The sequence below is a fragment of the Schistocerca piceifrons genome, unplaced genomic scaffold (assembly GCF_021461385.2).
Source record: "Schistocerca piceifrons isolate TAMUIC-IGC-003096 unplaced genomic scaffold, iqSchPice1.1 HiC_scaffold_458, whole genome shotgun sequence".
Lineage (NCBI taxonomy): Eukaryota > Metazoa > Arthropoda > Insecta > Orthoptera > Acrididae > Schistocerca > Schistocerca piceifrons.
Genome location: NW_025728687.1, coordinates 77,257 through 91,410, shown reverse-complemented (window position 1 = coordinate 91,410; position 14,154 = coordinate 77,257). Strand labels below are relative to the sequence as shown.

Below are 14,154 nucleotides of genomic sequence, written 5' to 3'. Positions count from 1 at the left end.
GGTGCACCGCTTGTCCTGGAAACTGGGTAAACACCTTACCCAATATTAGACGTAGAGACACTGTACTTCCTGGATAACGTGTTCTGTTGCTACACGTGCACTGCCGGCCCAGTTGATTGCGGTGCTGCTGCTGCTGTTGCAACGATAGGCAGCACTCCTTGTCGTTGAAGTTCAGTGCCTCGGAGGCACCCGGACCCAGCAACTTGTGAGGCCAGGCCGACGCTAGTCTGTAGAACATGATGCGAGCGTCCTAGTGGGGACCCGCGAGTGCTGCGTTCTCGGTCCTTCTCAAGGGAAATCCAGCTACACATTCTTGTGGATCGTGCATCTCAAGCGCTCAAGCCACGCGGCAGCATTATCGCGGGAAAAGCAAAATGATGCATCGGCCGGGAATCGAACCCGGGCCGCCCGCGTGGCAGGCGAGCATTCTACCACTGAACCACCGATGCTCGGGCCAGCGGTAACTTGGCGCTGCTTGCCGCGCAGATGTCTCAAGGGAAAGTGGGACTGCCGTCAAGCGCCGTAGCATTCTGTGGAAAAGATGCTGCAGACGCTGAATCCTGCACTGCACTGCTCTGCTTAAAAATGCCGCCAGAACGCGGTCCTCTGCGTACTCTTGCGTTGCCGGCGCCCAACTCTTGCCAAAGGATGCGAAGTGTGCGCGGATACGCTGTCCGAATGCGTCTGGATGTGCTCCCCTAGCCTGCCTCGAAATGCGCCTGCCAGGTACGATCACCTTCGGCCGCTGCCGACTGGCGGGAAGCCGACACAGCGCGGACGCGCGGCGCTCGCTTGTGCGGTGGTGGTGTAATGGTCAGCATAGTTGCCTTCCAAGCAGTTGATCCGGGTTCGATTCCCGGCCACCGCAGCAGGCTTTTAATTTCGCGTATGAGTACTTTTGCCACGCGCTCTTAAATTATTGTTTTTTCGCCCTCTTACTCGCTGCATACCAGCCCTTAGTGTGTCTCGACTTGTCTCGACTTTGCTCGGCTGACGCGAGAGCTGACGCTCTCAAATCGGCCTATATCAAAACGACAAGCACGAGAAACGACTGAGAGAGGTAAGGAGGGACACACAGCACGCCCCCTTCATTTCACGGTGGCGTCTCCCTGACCGAATCGGGCTGTAGCTCCGAAAAGAAAGGAGAAACAAAAATAGGAAGTAAAAGTGCCAATAGCGCCCTGTGTTCCCATGCGCTCACCCGCCCAAGTACTGACAAGGGCCAAAGTTGTTACGCATCGGCAATCGGACATTTTCTTTCATTTTCTCTTTATCGGTTGAGAACCAGTGTATTCAAGATATTATGGCCATTGCCGAGTGAATGCTGTAGCGCTCCCCGACGAGTCGGGTTCGGATCCTCTATCAACTTCCACGCAGGGTGATGATCTTTTGGTCACCACACTCGCCAGCTGAAATCGGCGCCGCCTTTTCGTAGTAGGAAAAGAGTAGTGGCCCGTGGGGGGATCGAACCCACGACCTTCGCGTTATTAGCACGACGCTCTAACCAACTGAGCTAACGGGCCTCGGCAGATGCAGTTGCTCAGCCCTACGCTGGAAACAGGTGGCATGAAGCCGCACACCATTTCTATGGTCGTCGTGTGTCTGCTTCCCTAGTCTATATTCTGCTGACGGTCACGAAACAGTAGCTATATTGCGAGCAGGACGGGAAACGGCCGCTCGGACAGCTCAAACTTGTCACGATTCGTGTGGAAAAAATTCCGTTCCGGTACCGGGAATCGAACCCGGGTGAAAGCCAGGTATCCTAGCCACTAGACCACACCGGATGTGGCCGTTTCGTTCGACCGTTCGTACGGTCGCTTGTCGCATTTCGTGTCGAGTGCCGCGTCGGCGCCCCCCTCTCTTTGCGAGCATCTTTGCACATACTGACTGGCAAGGCGCGCACCTCAAACGTCGCAGAGCAATGCTTTTGGCTTCACGCTCTGCTGGGAGAAGAGGAAAAGGGAAGCTGTAAGTAGCAATAACAGGAAGTAAACATTTTCCCGCTGAAGCGTTGAAACGCTGTGGATAACAAACAAGAAATACGTTGGCGCCCTAGCAACAGCACCACCATGTCACAGAAAATTAAATGCCCCGGGTGAGGATCGAACTCACGACCTTAAGATTATGAGACTTACGCGCTGCCTACTGCGCTACCGAGGCACGGGTGCACCGCTTGTCCTGGAAACTGGGTAAACACCTTACCCAATATTAGACGTAGAGACACTGTACTTCCTGGATAACGTGTTCTGTTGCTACACGTGCACTGCCGGCCCAGTTGATTGCGGTGCTGCTGCTGCTGTTGCAACGATAGGCAGCACTCCTTGTCGTTGAAGTTCAGTGCCTCGGAGGCACCCGGACCCAGCAACTTGTGAGGCCAGGCCGACGCTAGTCTGTAGAACATGATGCGAGCGTCCTAGTGGGGACCCGCGAGTGCTGCGTTCTCGGTCCTTCTCAAGGGAAATCCAGCTACACATTCTTGTGGATCGTGCATCTCAAGCGCTCAAGCCACGCGGCAGCATTATCGCGGGAAAAGCAAAATGATGCATCGGCCGGGAATCGAACCCGGGCCGCCCGCGTGGCAGGCGAGCATTCTACCACTGAACCACCGATGCTCGGGCCAGCGGTAACTTGACGCTGCTTGCCGCGCAGATGTCTCAAGGGAAAGTGGGACTGCCGTCAAGCGCCGTAGCATTCTGTGGAAAAGATGCTGCAGACGCTGAATCCTGCACTGCACTGCTCTGCTTAAAAATGCCGCCAGAACGCGGTCCTCTGCGTACTCTTGCGTTGCCGGCGCCCAACTCTTGCCAAAGGATGCGAAGTGTGCGCGGATACGCTGTCCGAATGCGTCTGGATGTGCTCCCCTAGCCTGCCTCGAAATGCGCCTGCCAGGTACGATCACCTTCGGCCGCTGCCGACTGGCGGGAAGCCGACACAGCGCGGACGCGCGGCGCTCGCTTGTGCGGTGGTGGTGTAATGGTCAGCATAGTTGCCTTCCAAGCAGTTGATCCGGGTTCGATTCCCGGCCACCGCAGCAGGCTTTTAATTTCGCGTATGAGTACTTTTGCCACGCGCTCTTAAATTATTGTTTTTTCGCCCTCTTACTCGCTGCATACCAGCCCTTAGTGTGTCTCGACTTGTCTCGACTTTGCTCGGCTGACGCGAGAGCTGACGCTCTCAAATCGGCCTATATCAAAACGACAAGCACGAGAAACGACTGAGAGAGGTAAGGAGGGACACACAGCACGCCCCCTTCATTTCACGGTGGCGTCTCCCTGACCGAATCGGGCTGTAGCTCCGAAAAGAAAGGAGAAACAAAAATAGGAAGTAAAAGTGCCAATAGCGCCCTGTGTTCCCATGCGCTCACCCGCCCAAGTACTGACAAGGGCCAAAGTTGTTACGCATCGGCAATCGGACATTTTCTTTCATTTTCTCTTTATCGGTTGAGAACCAGTGTATTCAAGATATTATGGCCATTGCCGAGTGAATGCTGTAGCGCTCCCCGACGAGTCGGGTTCGGATCCTCTATCAACTTCCACGCAGGGTGATGATCTTTTGGTCACCACACTCGCCAGCTGAAATCGGCGCCGCCTTTTCGTAGTAGGAAAAGAGTAGTGGCCCGTGGGGGGATCGAACCCACGACCTTCGCGTTATTAGCACGACGCTCTAACCAACTGAGCTAACGGGCCTCGGCAGATGCAGTTGCTCAGCCCTACGCTGGAAACAGGTGGCATGAAGCCGCACACCATTTCTATGGTCGTCGTGTGTCTGCTTCCCTAGTCTATATTCTGCTGACGGTCACGAAACAGTAGCTATATTGCGAGCAGGACGGGAAACGGCCGCTCGGACAGCTCAAACTTGTCACGATTCGTGTGGAAAAAATTCCGTTCCGGTACCGGGAATCGAACCCGGGTGAAAGCCAGGTATCCTAGCCACTAGACCACACCGGATGTGGCCGTTTCGTTCGACCGTTCGTACGGTCGCTTGTCGCATTTCGTGTCGAGTGCCGCGTCGGCGCCCCCCTCTCTTTGCGAGCATCTTTGCACATACTGACTGGCAAGGCGCGCACCTCAAACGTCGCAGAGCAATGCTTTTGGCTTCACGCTCTGCTGGGAGAAGAGGAAAAGGGAAGCTGTAAGTAGCAATAACAGGAAGTAAACATTTTCCCGCTGAAGCGTTGAAACGCTGTGGATAACAAACAAGAAATACGTTGGCGCCCTAGCAACAGCACCACCATGTCACAGAAAATTAAATGCCCCGGGTGAGGATCGAACTCACGACCTTAAGATTATGAGACTTACGCGCTGCCTACTGCGCTACCGAGGCACGGGTGCACCGCTTGTCCTGGAAACTGGGTAAACACCTTACCCAATATTAGACGTAGAGACACTGTACTTCCTGGATAACGTGTTCTGTTGCTACACGTGCACTGCCGGCCCAGTTGATTGCGGTGCTGCTGCTGCTGTTGCAACGATAGGCAGCACTCCTTGTCGTTGAAGTTCAGTGCCTCGGAGGCACCCGGACCCAGCAACTTGTGAGGCCAGGCCGACGCTAGTCTGTAGAACATGATGCGAGCGTCCTAGTGGGGACCCGCGAGTGCTGCGTTCTCGGTCCTTCTCAAGGGAAATCCAGCTACACATTCTTGTGGATCGTGCATCTCAAGCGCTCAAGCCACGCGGCAGCATTATCGCGGGAAAAGCAAAATGATGCATCGGCCGGGAATCGAACCCGGGCCGCCCGCGTGGCAGGCGAGCATTCTACCACTGAACCACCGATGCTCGGGCCAGCGGTAACTTGACGCTGCTTGCCGCGCAGATGTCTCAAGGGAAAGTGGGACTGCCGTCAAGCGCCGTAGCATTCTGTGGAAAAGATGCTGCAGACGCTGAATCCTGCACTGCACTGCTCTGCTTAAAAATGCCGCCAGAACGCGGTCCTCTGCGTACTCTTGCGTTGCCGGCGCCCAACTCTTGCCAAAGGATGCGAAGTGTGCGCGGATACGCTGTCCGAATGCGTCTGGATGTGCTCCCCTAGCCTGCCTCGAAATGCGCCTGCCAGGTACGATCACCTTCGGCCGCTGCCGACTGGCGGGAAGCCGACACAGCGCGGACGCGCGGCGCTCGCTTGTGCGGTGGTGGTGTAATGGTCAGCATAGTTGCCTTCCAAGCAGTTGATCCGGGTTCGATTCCCGGCCACCGCAGCAGGCTTTTAATTTCGCGTATGAGTACTTTTGCCACGCGCTCTTAAATTATTGTTTTTTCGCCCTCTTACTCGCTGCATACCAGCCCTTAGTGTGTCTCGACTTGTCTCGACTTTGCTCGGCTGACGCGAGAGCTGACGCTCTCAAATCGGCCTATATCAAAACGACAAGCACGAGAAACGACTGAGAGAGGTAAGGAGGGACACACAGCACGCCCCCTTCATTTCACGGTGGCGTCTCCCTGACCGAATCGGGCTGTAGCTCCGAAAAGAAAGGAGAAACAAAAATAGGAAGTAAAAGTGCCAATAGCGCCCTGTGTTCCCATGCGCTCACCCGCCCAAGTACTGACAAGGGCCAAAGTTGTTACGCATCGGCAATCGGACATTTTCTTTCATTTTCTCTTTATCGGTTGAGAACCAGTGTATTCAAGATATTATGGCCATTGCCGATTGAATGCTGTAGCGCTCCCCGACGAGTCGGGTTCGGATCCTCTATCAACTTCCACGCAGGGTGATGATCTTTTGGTCACCACACTCGCCAGCTGAAATCGGCGCCGCCTTTTCGTAGTAGGAAAAGAGTAGTGGCCCGTGGGGGGATCGAACCCACGACCTTCGCGTTATTAGCACGACGCTCTAACCAACTGAGCTAACGGGCCTCGGCAGATGCAGTTGCTCAGCCCTACGCTGGAAACAGGTGGCATGAAGCCGCACACCATTTCTATGGCCGTCGTGTGTCTGCTTCCCTAGTCTATATTCTGCTGACGGTCACGAAACAGTAGCTATATTGCGAGCAGGACGGGAAACGGCCGCTCGGACAGCTCAAACTTGTCACGATTCGTGTGGAAAAAATTCCGTTCCGGTACCGGGAATCGAACCCGGGCCTCCTGGGTGAAAGCCAGGTATCCTAGCCACTAGACCACACCGGATGTGGCCGTTTCGTTCGACCGTTCGTACGGTCGCTTGTCGCATTTCGTGTCGAGTGCCGCGTCGGCGCCCCCCTCTCTTTGCGAGCATCTTTGCACATACTGACTGGCAAGGCGCGCACCTCAAACGTCGCAGAGCAATGCTTTTGGCTTCACGCTCTGCTGGGAGAAGAGGAAAAGGGAAGCTGTAAGTAGCAATAACAGGAAGTAAACATTTTCCCGCTGAAGCGTTGAAACGCTGTGGATAACAAACAAGAAATACGTTGGCGCCCTAGCAACAGCACCACCATGTCACAGAAAATTAAATGCCCCGGGTGAGGATCGAACTCACGACCTTAAGATTATGAGACTTACGCGCTGCCTACTGCGCTACCGAGGCACGGGTGCACCGCTTGTCCTGGAAACTGGGTAAACACCTTACCCAATATTAGACGTAGAGACACTGTACTTCCTGGATAACGTGTTCTGTTGCTACACGTGCACTGCCGGCCCAGTTGATTGCGGTGCTGCTGCTGCTGTTGCAACGATAGGCAGCACTCCTTGTCGTTGAAGTTCAGTGCCTCGGAGGCACCCGGACCCAGCAACTTGTGAGGCCAGGCCGACGCTAGTCTGTAGAACATGATGCGAGCGTCCTAGTGGGGACCCGCGAGTGCTGCGTTCTCGGTCCTTCTCAAGGGAAATCCAGCTACACATTCTTGTGGATCGTGCATCTCAAGCGCTCAAGCCACGCGGCAGCATTATCGCGGGAAAAGCAAAATGATGCATCGGCCGGGAATCGAACCCGGGCCGCCCGCGTGGCAGGCGAGCATTCTACCACTGAACCACCGATGCTCGGGCCAGCGGTAACTTGACGCTGCTTGCCGCGCAGATGTCTCAAGGGAAAGTGGGACTGCCGTCAAGCGCCGTAGCATTCTGTGGAAAAGATGCTGCAGACGCTGAATCCTGCACTGCACTGCTCTGCTTAAAAATGCCTCCAGAACGCGGTCCTCTGCGTACTCTTGCGTTGCCGGCGCCCAACTCTTGCCAAAGGATGCGAAGTGTGCGCGGATACGCTGTCCGAATGCGTCTGGATGTGCTCCCCTAGCCTGCCTCGAAATGCTCCTGCCAGGTACGATCACCTTCGGCCGCTGCCGACTGGCGGGAAGCCGACACAGCGCGGACGCGCGGCGCTCGCTTGTGCGGTGGTGGTGTAATGGTCAGCATAGTTGCCTTCCAAGCAGTTGATCCGGGTTCGATTCCCGGCCACCGCAGCAGGCTTTTAATTTCGCGTATGAGTACTTTTGCCACGCGCTCTTAAATTATTGTTTTTTCGCCCTCTTACTCGCTGCATACCAGCCCTTAGTGTGTCTCGACTTGTCTCGACTTTGCTCGGCTGACGCGAGAGCTGACGCTCTCAAATCGGCCTATATCAAAACGACAAGCACGAGAAACGACTGAGAGAGGTAAGGAGGGACACACAGCACGCCCCCTTCATTTCACGGTGGCGTCTCCCTGACCGAATCGGGCTGTAGCTCCGAAAAGAAAGGAGAAACAAAAATAGGAAGTAAAAGTGCCAATAGCGCCCTGTGTTCCCATGCGCTCACCCGCCCAAGTACTGACAAGGGCCAAAGTTGTTACGCATCGGCAATCGGACATTTTCTTTCATTTTCTCTTTATCGGTTGAGAACCAGTGTATTCAAGATATTATGGCCATTGCCGAGTGAATGCTGTAGCGCTCCCCGACGAGTCGGGTTCGGATCCTCTATCAACTTCCACGCAGGGTGATGATCTTTTGGTCACCACACTCGCCAGCTGAAATCGGCGCCGCCTTTTCGTAGTAGGAAAAGAGTAGTGGCCCGTGGGGGGATCGAACCCACGACCTTCGCGTTATTAGCACGACGCTCTAACCAACTGAGCTAACGGGCCTCGGCAGATGCAGTTGCTCAGCCCTACGCTGGAAACAGGTGGCATGAAGCCGCACACCATTTCTATGGTCGTCGTGTGTCTGCTTCCCTAGTCTATATTCTGCTGACGGTCACGAAACAGTAGCTATATTGCGAGCAGGACGGGAAACGGCCGCTCGGACAGCTCAAACTTGTCACGATTCGTGTGGAAAAAATTCCGTTCCGGTACCGGGAATCGAACCCGGGTGAAAGCCAGGTATCCTAGCCACTAGACCACACCGGATGTGGCCGTTTCGTTCGACCGTTCGTACGGTCGCTTGTCGCATTTCGTGTCGAGTGCCGCGTCGGCGCCCCCCTCTCTTTGCGAGCATCTTTGCACATACTGACTGGCAAGGCGCGCACCTCAAACGTCGCAGAGCAATGCTTTTGGCTTCACGCTCTGCTGGGAGAAGAGGAAAAGGGAAGCTGTAAGTAGCAATAACAGGAAGTAAACATTTTCCCGCTGAAGCGTTGAAACGCTGTGGATAACAAACAAGAAATACGTTGGCGCCCTAGCAACAGCACCACCATGTCACAGAAAATTAAATGCCCCGGGTGAGGATCGAACTCACGACCTTAAGATTATGAGACTTACGCGCTGCCTACTGCGCTACCGAGGCACGGGTGCACCGCTTGTCCTGGAAACTGGGTAAACACCTTACCCAATATTAGACGTAGAGACACTGTACTTCCTGGATAACGTGTTCTGTTGCTACACGTGCACTGCCGGCCCAGTTGATTGCGGTGCTGCTGCTGCTGTTGCAACGATAGGCAGCACTCCTTGTCGTTGAAGTTCAGTGCCTCGGAGGCACCCGGACCCAGCAACTTGTGAGGCCAGGCCGACGCTAGTCTGTAGAACATGATGCGAGCGTCCTAGTGGGGACCCGCGAGTGCTGCGTTCTCGGTCCTTCTCAAGGGAAATCCAGCTACACATTCTTGTGGATCGTGCATCTCAAGCGCTCAAGCCACGCGGCAGCATTATCGCGGGAAAAGCAAAATGATGCATCGGCCGGGAATCGAACCCGGGCCGCCCGCGTGGCAGGCGAGCATTCTACCACTGAACCACCGATGCTCGGGCCAGCGGTAACTTGACGCTGCTTGCCGCGCAGATGTCTCAAGGGAAAGTGGGACTGCCGTCAAGCGCCGTAGCATTCTGTGGAAAAGATGCTGCAGACGCTGAATCCTGCACTGCACTGCTCTGCTTAAAAATGCCGCCAGAACGCGGTCCTCTGCGTACTCTTGCGTTGCCGGCGCCCAACTCTTGCCAAAGGATGCGAAGTGTGCGCGGATACGCTGTCCGAATGCGTCTGGATGTGCTCCCCTAGCCTGCCTCGAAATGCGCCTGCCAGGTACGATCACCTTCGGCCGCTGCCGACTGGCGGGAAGCCGACACAGCGCGGACGCGCGGCGCTCGCTTGTGCGGTGGTGGTGTAATGGTCAGCATAGTTGCCTTCCAAGCAGTTGATCCGGGTTCGATTCCCGGCCACCGCAGCAGGCTTTTAATTTCGCGTATGAGTACTTTTGCCACGCGCTCTTAAATTATTGTTTTTTCGCCCTCTTACTCGCTGCATACCAGCCCTTAGTGTGTCTCGACTTGTCTCGACTTTGCTCGGCTGACGCGAGAGCTGACGCTCTCAAATCGGCCTATATCAAAACGACAAGCACGAGAAACGACTGAGAGAGGTAAGGAGGGACACACAGCACGCCCCCTTCATTTCACGGTGGCGTCTCCCTGACCGAATCGGGCTGTAGCTCCGAAAAGAAAGGAGAAACAAAAATAGGAAGTAAAAGTGCCAATAGCGCCCTGTGTTCCCATGCGCTCACCCGCCCAAGTACTGACAAGGGCCAAAGTTGTTACGCATCGGCAATCGGACATTTTCTTTCATTTTCTCTTTATCGGTTGAGAACCAGTGTATTCAAGATATTATGGCCATTGCCGAGTGAATGCTGTAGCGCTCCCCGACGAGTCGGGTTCGGATCCTCTATCAACTTCCACGCAGGGTGATGATCTTTTGGTCACCACACTCGCCAGCTGAAATCGGCGCCGCCTTTTCGTAGTAGGAAAAGAGTAGTGGCCCGTGGGGGGATCGAACCCACGACCTTCGCGTTATTAGCACGACGCTCTAACCAACTGAGCTAACGGGCCTCGGCAGATGCAGTTGCTCAGCCCTACGCTGGAAACAGGTGGCATGAAGCCGCACACCATTTCTATGGTCGTCGTGTGTCTGCTTCCCTAGTCTATATTCTGCTGACGGTCACGAAACAGTAGCTATATTGCGAGCAGGACGGGAAACGGCCGCTCGGACAGCTCAAACTTGTCACGATTCGTGTGGAAAAAATTCCGTTCCGGTACCGGGAATCGAACCCGGGCCTCCTGGGTGAAAGCCAGGTATCCTAGCCACTAGACCACACCGGATGTGGCCGTTTCGTTCGACCGTTCGTACGGTCGCTTGTCGCATTTCGTGTCGAGTGCCGCGTCGGCGCCCCCCTCTCTTTGCGAGCATCTTTGCACATACTGACTGGCAAGGCGCGCACCTCAAACGTCGCAGAGCAATGCTTTTGGCTTCACGCTCTGCTGGGAGAAGAGGAAAAGGGAAGCTGTAAGTAGCAATAACAGGAAGTAAACATTTTCCCGCTGAAGCGTTGAAACGCTGTGGATAACAAACAAGAAATACGTTGGCGCCCTAGCAACAGCACCACCATGTCACAGAAAATTAAATGCCCCGGGTGAGGATCGAACTCACGACCTTAAGATTATGAGACTTACGCGCTGCCTACTGCGCTACCGAGGCACGGGTGCACCGCTTGTCCTGGAAACTGGGTAAACACCTTACCCAATATTAGACGTAGAGACACTGTACTTCCTGGATAACGTGTTCTGTTGCTACACGTGCACTGCCGGCCCAGTTGATTGCGGTGCTGCTGCTGCTGTTGCAACGATAGGCAGCACTCCTTGTCGTTGAAGTTCAGTGCCTCGGAGGCACCCGGACCCAGCAACTTGTGAGGCCAGGCCGACGCTAGTCTGTAGAACATGATGCGAGCGTCCTAGTGGGGACCCGCGAGTGCTGCGTTCTCGGTCCTTCTCAAGGGAAATCCAGCTACACATTCTTGTGGATCGTGCATCTCAAGCGCTCAAGCCACGCGGCAGCATTATCGCGGGAAAAGCAAAATGATGCATCGGCCGGGAATCGAACCCGGGCCGCCCGCGTGGCAGGCGAGCATTCTACCACTGAACCACCGATGCTCGGGCCAGCGGTAACTTGACGCTGCTTGCCGCGCAGATGTCTCAAGGGAAAGTGGGACTGCCGTCAAGCGCCGTAGCATTCTGTGGAAAAGATGCTGCAGACGCTGAATCCTGCACTGCACTGCTCTGCTTAAAAATGCCTCCAGAACGCGGTCCTCTGCGTACTCTTGCGTTGCCGGCGCCCAACTCTTGCCAAAGGATGCGAAGTGTGCGCGGATACGCTGTCCGAATGCGTCTGGATGTGCTCCCCTAGCCTGCCTCGAAATGCTCCTGCCAGGTACGATCACCTTCGGCCGCTGCCGACTGGCGGGAAGCCGACACAGCGCGGACGCGCGGCGCTCGCTTGTGCGGTGGTGGTGTAATGGTCAGCATAGTTGCCTTCCAAGCAGTTGATCCGGGTTCGATTCCCGGCCACCGCAGCAGGCTTTTAATTTCGCGTATGAGTACTTTTGCCACGCGCTCTTAAATTATTGTTTTTTCGCCCTCTTACTCGCTGCATACCAGCCCTTAGTGTGTCTCGACTTGTCTCGACTTTGCTCGGCTGACGCGAGAGCTGACGCTCTCAAATCGGCCTATATCAAAACGACAAGCACGAGAAACGACTGAGAGAGGTAAGGAGGGACACACAGCACGCCCCCTTCATTTCACGGTGGCGTCTCCCTGACCGAATCGGGCTGTAGCTCCGAAAAGAAAGGAGAAACAAAAATAGGAAGTAAAAGTGCCAATAGCGCCCTGTGTTCCCATGCGCTCACCCGCCCAAGTACTGACAAGGGCCAAAGTTGTTACGCATCGGCAATCGGACATTTTCTTTCATTTTCTCTTTATCGGTTGAGAACCAGTGTATTCAAGATATTATGGCCATTGCCGAGTGAATGCTGTAGCGCTCCCCGACGAGTCGGGTTCGGATCCTCTATCAACTTCCACGCAGGGTGATGATCTTTTGGTCACCACACTCGCCAGCTGAAATCGGCGCCGCCTTTTCGTAGTAGGAAAAGAGTAGTGGCCCGTGGGGGGATCGAACCCACGACCTTCGCGTTATTAGCACGACGCTCTAACCAACTGAGCTAACGGGCCTCGGCAGATGCAGTTGCTCAGCCCTACGCTGGAAACAGGTGGCATGAAGCCGCACACCATTTCTATGGTCGTCGTGTGTCTGCTTCCCTAGTCTATATTCTGCTGACGGTCACGAAACAGTAGCTATATTGCGAGCAGGACGGGAAACGGCCGCTCGGACAGCTCAAACTTGTCACGATTCGTGTGGAAAAAATTCCGTTCCGGTACCGGGAATCGAACCCGGGTGAAAGCCAGGTATCCTAGCCACTAGACCACACCGGATGTGGCCGTTTCGTTCGACCGTTCGTACGGTCGCTTGTCGCATTTCGTGTCGAGTGCCGCGTCGGCGCCCCCCTCTCTTTGCGAGCATCTTTGCACATACTGACTGGCAAGGCGCGCACCTCAAACGTCGCAGAGCAATGCTTTTGGCTTCACGCTCTGCTGGGAGAAGAGGAAAAGGGAAGCTGTAAGTAGCAATAACAGGAAGTAAACATTTTCCCGCTGAAGCGTTGAAACGCTGTGGATAACAAACAAGAAATACGTTGGCGCCCTAGCAACAGCACCACCATGTCACAGAAAATTAAATGCCCCGGGTGAGGATCGAACTCACGACCTTAAGATTATGAGACTTACGCGCTGCCTACTGCGCTACCGAGGCACGGGTGCACCGCTTGTCCTGGAAACTGGGTAAACACCTTACCCAATATTAGACGTAGAGACACTGTACTTCCTGGATAACGTGTTCTGTTGCTACACGTGCACTGCCGGCCCAGTTGATTGCGGTGCTGCTGCTGCTGTTGCAACGATAGGCAGCACTCCTTGTCGTTGAAGTTCAGTGCCTCGGAGGCACCCGGACCCAGCAACTTGTGAGGCCAGGCCGACGCTAGTCTGTAGAACATGATGCGAGCGTCCTAGTGGGGACCCGCGAGTGCTGCGTTCTCGGTCCTTCTCAAGGGAAATCCAGCTACACATTCTTGTGGATCGTGCATCTCAAGCGCTCAAGCCACGCGGCAGCATTATCGCGGGAAAAGCAAAATGATGCATCGGCCGGGAATCGAACCCGGGCCGCCCGCGTGGCAGGCGAGCATTCTACCACTGAACCACCGATGCTCGGGCCAGCGGTAACTTGACGCTGCTTGCCGCGCAGATGTCTCAAGGGAAAGTGGGACTGCCGTCAAGCGCCGTAGCATTCTGTGGAAAAGATGCTGCAGACGCTGAATCCTGCACTGCACTGCTCTGCTTAAAAATGCCGCCAGAACGCGGTCCTCTGCGTACTCTTGCGTTGCCGGCGCCCAACTCTTGCCAAAGGATGCGAAGTGTGCGCGGATACGCTGTCCGAATGCGTCTGGATGTGCTCCCCTAGCCTGCCTCGAAATGCGCCTGCCAGGTACGATCACCTTCGGCCGCTGCCGACTGGCGGGAAGCCGACACAGCGCGGACGCGCGGCGCTCGCTTGTGCGGTGGTGGTGTAATGGTCAGCATAGTTGCCTTCCAAGCAGTTGATCCGGGTTCGATTCCCGGCCACCGCAGCAGGCTTTTAATTTCGCGTATGAGTACTTTTGCCACGCGCTCTTAAATTATTGTTTTTTCGCCCTCTTACTCGCTGCATACCAGCCCTTAGTGTGTCTCGACTTGTCTCGACTTTGCTCGGCTGACGCGAGAGCTGACGCTCTCAAATCGGCCTATATCAAAACGACAAGCACGAGAAACGACTGAGAGAGGTAAGGAGGGACACACAGCACGCCCCCTTCATTTCACGGTGGCGTCTCCCTGACCGAATCGGGCTGTAGCTCCGAAAAGAAAGGAGAAACAAAAATAG

At 55.2% G+C, this 14,154-nt stretch overlaps 28 non-coding genes across 28 annotated transcripts; 7 read left to right on the top strand and 21 right to left on the bottom strand.

Annotated features, from left to right (window-relative positions):
* Nucleotides 1-378: 378 nt before the first annotated feature.
* Nucleotides 379-449, bottom strand: Trnag-gcc. Its single transcript has one exon. It is a non-coding gene; the product is annotated as a tRNA-Gly (tRNA).
* A 347-nt stretch (nucleotides 450-796) lies between these two features.
* Trnag-ucc lies at nucleotides 797-868 on the top strand. The gene has a single exon. It is a non-coding gene; the product is annotated as a tRNA-Gly (tRNA).
* Nucleotides 869-1,449: 581 nt separating this feature from the next.
* Trnai-aau lies at nucleotides 1,450-1,523 on the bottom strand. Its single transcript has one exon. It is a non-coding gene; the product is annotated as a tRNA-Ile (tRNA).
* A 564-nt stretch (nucleotides 1,524-2,087) lies between these two features.
* On the bottom strand, nucleotides 2,088-2,160 carry Trnam-cau. Its single transcript has one exon. It is a non-coding gene; the product is annotated as a tRNA-Met (tRNA).
* A 381-nt stretch (nucleotides 2,161-2,541) lies between these two features.
* Trnag-gcc lies at nucleotides 2,542-2,612 on the bottom strand. The gene has a single exon. It is a non-coding gene; the product is annotated as a tRNA-Gly (tRNA).
* A 347-nt stretch (nucleotides 2,613-2,959) lies between these two features.
* Nucleotides 2,960-3,031, top strand: Trnag-ucc. The gene has a single exon. It is a non-coding gene; the product is annotated as a tRNA-Gly (tRNA).
* A 581-nt stretch (nucleotides 3,032-3,612) lies between these two features.
* Nucleotides 3,613-3,686, bottom strand: Trnai-aau. Its single transcript has one exon. It is a non-coding gene; the product is annotated as a tRNA-Ile (tRNA).
* Nucleotides 3,687-4,250: 564 nt separating this feature from the next.
* Trnam-cau lies at nucleotides 4,251-4,323 on the bottom strand. The gene has a single exon. It is a non-coding gene; the product is annotated as a tRNA-Met (tRNA).
* Nucleotides 4,324-4,704: 381 nt separating this feature from the next.
* On the bottom strand, nucleotides 4,705-4,775 carry Trnag-gcc. Its single transcript has one exon. It is a non-coding gene; the product is annotated as a tRNA-Gly (tRNA).
* A 347-nt stretch (nucleotides 4,776-5,122) lies between these two features.
* Trnag-ucc lies at nucleotides 5,123-5,194 on the top strand. Its single transcript has one exon. It is a non-coding gene; the product is annotated as a tRNA-Gly (tRNA).
* A 581-nt stretch (nucleotides 5,195-5,775) lies between these two features.
* On the bottom strand, nucleotides 5,776-5,849 carry Trnai-aau. The gene has a single exon. It is a non-coding gene; the product is annotated as a tRNA-Ile (tRNA).
* Nucleotides 5,850-6,047: 198 nt separating this feature from the next.
* On the bottom strand, nucleotides 6,048-6,119 carry Trnae-uuc. The gene has a single exon. It is a non-coding gene; the product is annotated as a tRNA-Glu (tRNA).
* Nucleotides 6,120-6,422: 303 nt separating this feature from the next.
* On the bottom strand, nucleotides 6,423-6,495 carry Trnam-cau. Its single transcript has one exon. It is a non-coding gene; the product is annotated as a tRNA-Met (tRNA).
* Nucleotides 6,496-6,876: 381 nt separating this feature from the next.
* On the bottom strand, nucleotides 6,877-6,947 carry Trnag-gcc. The gene has a single exon. It is a non-coding gene; the product is annotated as a tRNA-Gly (tRNA).
* Nucleotides 6,948-7,294: 347 nt separating this feature from the next.
* On the top strand, nucleotides 7,295-7,366 carry Trnag-ucc. Its single transcript has one exon. It is a non-coding gene; the product is annotated as a tRNA-Gly (tRNA).
* A 581-nt stretch (nucleotides 7,367-7,947) lies between these two features.
* Trnai-aau lies at nucleotides 7,948-8,021 on the bottom strand. Its single transcript has one exon. It is a non-coding gene; the product is annotated as a tRNA-Ile (tRNA).
* Nucleotides 8,022-8,585: 564 nt separating this feature from the next.
* Trnam-cau lies at nucleotides 8,586-8,658 on the bottom strand. The gene has a single exon. It is a non-coding gene; the product is annotated as a tRNA-Met (tRNA).
* A 381-nt stretch (nucleotides 8,659-9,039) lies between these two features.
* Nucleotides 9,040-9,110, bottom strand: Trnag-gcc. The gene has a single exon. It is a non-coding gene; the product is annotated as a tRNA-Gly (tRNA).
* A 347-nt stretch (nucleotides 9,111-9,457) lies between these two features.
* Nucleotides 9,458-9,529, top strand: Trnag-ucc. Its single transcript has one exon. It is a non-coding gene; the product is annotated as a tRNA-Gly (tRNA).
* Nucleotides 9,530-10,110: 581 nt separating this feature from the next.
* Nucleotides 10,111-10,184, bottom strand: Trnai-aau. Its single transcript has one exon. It is a non-coding gene; the product is annotated as a tRNA-Ile (tRNA).
* A 198-nt stretch (nucleotides 10,185-10,382) lies between these two features.
* Nucleotides 10,383-10,454, bottom strand: Trnae-uuc. Its single transcript has one exon. It is a non-coding gene; the product is annotated as a tRNA-Glu (tRNA).
* Nucleotides 10,455-10,757: 303 nt separating this feature from the next.
* Trnam-cau lies at nucleotides 10,758-10,830 on the bottom strand. Its single transcript has one exon. It is a non-coding gene; the product is annotated as a tRNA-Met (tRNA).
* A 381-nt stretch (nucleotides 10,831-11,211) lies between these two features.
* Trnag-gcc lies at nucleotides 11,212-11,282 on the bottom strand. The gene has a single exon. It is a non-coding gene; the product is annotated as a tRNA-Gly (tRNA).
* A 347-nt stretch (nucleotides 11,283-11,629) lies between these two features.
* On the top strand, nucleotides 11,630-11,701 carry Trnag-ucc. Its single transcript has one exon. It is a non-coding gene; the product is annotated as a tRNA-Gly (tRNA).
* Nucleotides 11,702-12,282: 581 nt separating this feature from the next.
* Trnai-aau lies at nucleotides 12,283-12,356 on the bottom strand. The gene has a single exon. It is a non-coding gene; the product is annotated as a tRNA-Ile (tRNA).
* A 564-nt stretch (nucleotides 12,357-12,920) lies between these two features.
* Trnam-cau lies at nucleotides 12,921-12,993 on the bottom strand. The gene has a single exon. It is a non-coding gene; the product is annotated as a tRNA-Met (tRNA).
* Nucleotides 12,994-13,374: 381 nt separating this feature from the next.
* Nucleotides 13,375-13,445, bottom strand: Trnag-gcc. The gene has a single exon. It is a non-coding gene; the product is annotated as a tRNA-Gly (tRNA).
* A 347-nt stretch (nucleotides 13,446-13,792) lies between these two features.
* Trnag-ucc lies at nucleotides 13,793-13,864 on the top strand. Its single transcript has one exon. It is a non-coding gene; the product is annotated as a tRNA-Gly (tRNA).
* Nucleotides 13,865-14,154: the final 290 nt, after the last annotated feature.